The sequence below is a fragment of the Lytechinus pictus genome, chromosome 15 (genome assembly GCF_037042905.1).
Source record: "Lytechinus pictus isolate F3 Inbred chromosome 15, Lp3.0, whole genome shotgun sequence".
Lineage (NCBI taxonomy): Eukaryota > Metazoa > Echinodermata > Echinoidea > Temnopleuroida > Toxopneustidae > Lytechinus > Lytechinus pictus.
Genome location: NC_087259.1, coordinates 8,490,176 through 8,492,248, shown reverse-complemented (window position 1 = coordinate 8,492,248; position 2,073 = coordinate 8,490,176).

The window sequence follows — 2,073 nt, the reverse complement described above, 5'->3', positions numbered from 1 at the left end:
AGTGGGTGCAAATCCGAAGGCTATTGAAGAAGGTCCACACGACCTTCTCGGGGATGCAGTCTCGTCGTAAACCCATTCTTCTCGCGGTTTGTTTCCCACGGTGGCCCCCTTGGTGATTTTGCATCTCGCCGTGAAAATCTTTTCATGCAATTTCTTTAACGAGCTAAACTTGTCTTGATTCCCCTTTCACGAAAAGCGTGTACCATGGCACCGAGTGGTACGTTAGTATACTCTATTCAATAGATTATCGTTTTCTAAACAAGAGCATTTCTTAATTTATGCTTCCGAGATTGAGAGTGTTGTGATTTTACACTTTTGCCATTATTCCTGGTTGCCAAACATAAAAGCTTTCGACCATACTTCAAATTCGATCTAAGTCATGAAACCACCAGGGGGCTTTTTAAACATTTCGCTAATCCCTTGGCGATCATTATGGCATGTTGTTCGCCATGTGACTACTATATCAATTCTCGTTTGAACGAGTAACAATAGATTGTAATGATTTTAAATTGAAAAAAAAACCCAACAAAACAATTTTGGTTTTTAAAGTGTTAGTGCCGTGATCGAGGAAGAGATACGATGAAGCGCAACTGCTCGCCCGATGATTGGTTGAAAGTTTGTATCAATACACTGCGCATGCGTAGTGTGAAGATACCGGAACAGTCAGTCTCGCAACGCTGCCGCGGCAGGTTAGTCTGTACCTACAGACCCTGTTTGACATTCAATAAAGAAGTGAGTTTAGACATTTTTTGAGATAGATCTAGCACAATACCTGCTTTAAAAACGGCAAATGGACTTTAAAAGCAAAGCAAATCGTTCTTCATTTCAGTCAAAATATGTCATAATCTAAATATTAACTTCCTGTCTTCAATCTAAAGGAGGGAAAAGAAGAAAACCACACCAAATACAAATATGTCGCTAAGATATTAAATCCTTTTCCATCATGTAATTCTCTCAGCCTCGAGCCATTGAATAAATGTCAGTTTTTGACATGTCAAATTGTGCAGCGACTAATTCTGCTCTTTTTACACCCCAGTGATTTCATACAAACTAATTCATATATACGAATATCTGGGTACCTGGCGGTACGCTGATTACAATGAAAAAAAAAATGGTTACAAAATGAAAGGACTTTTCTTTTCTGAAAAACATTTCAAGAAGGGGTAATTTAGTCTGTGGTGACATGAAACTTGCTCCTGCGACAATTATCCGGGCTTGATTTCGTGTAAGATGTAGGGTTAGGGTCGCAATATGGTTTTATGTTAGGTTTAGGGTAGAGTAGGGTATGGTGTTCGATCCAGTGTCTAAATCAGTAATGAATTTAATACGTTTATGGAAATTATAAATAGCGAAATAGCGAAGCAAGAGTTGCAGGAGCAAACGATCATGGAACCATTTCAATAACTTTTAACCCTAGTTAGGCAGGGCTTTTGGAGCTATGCTATACTGGGAAGGGGGGGGGGGTGGATTTCTCCCCTGTGAGATCCCCTAGCAAATGATCACATGATTTCGCTGAAAATCCGTTTAAGCGTCACTTAAGATGTGATTTGCGCAAATACAAATCACTACCGTTTTGTGAAGAAACTGAATTTTATATCAATTATGCTAATTTATGCATAATATATAACTTTTTGCTATAAATCATGGAATTATGCTTATTATAGTTCATCTCATCCTAGAGTCATATCAATAAATATATCTACATAATTCCAAATACAAGAATTCTCATTATATCATCTTCTTTAGTTGGTAATAAGTGCTAAGAATATAATTTCAAATTGAAATAAAATATATCAGAAATAATTTCGTGATTAGAACAAATATTATGAAACAAATTATTGAAAACTTTTACTTAAGGGTAGATATAGAATTGCTGATACATACAAATAAAACGATGTACACAAAGTCTCAATGAATTAAACCTTCATATATCCATAAAATTATAGACATTCCACAAAAGTAAAATATTGCACACAAAAATTATGATACAAAATCAGTATTTATTATTTTTCATTATTTTTATAAAGCACACCTTTTGCATATGTGTTTTGTTTCAAAAGTACCTTATATACA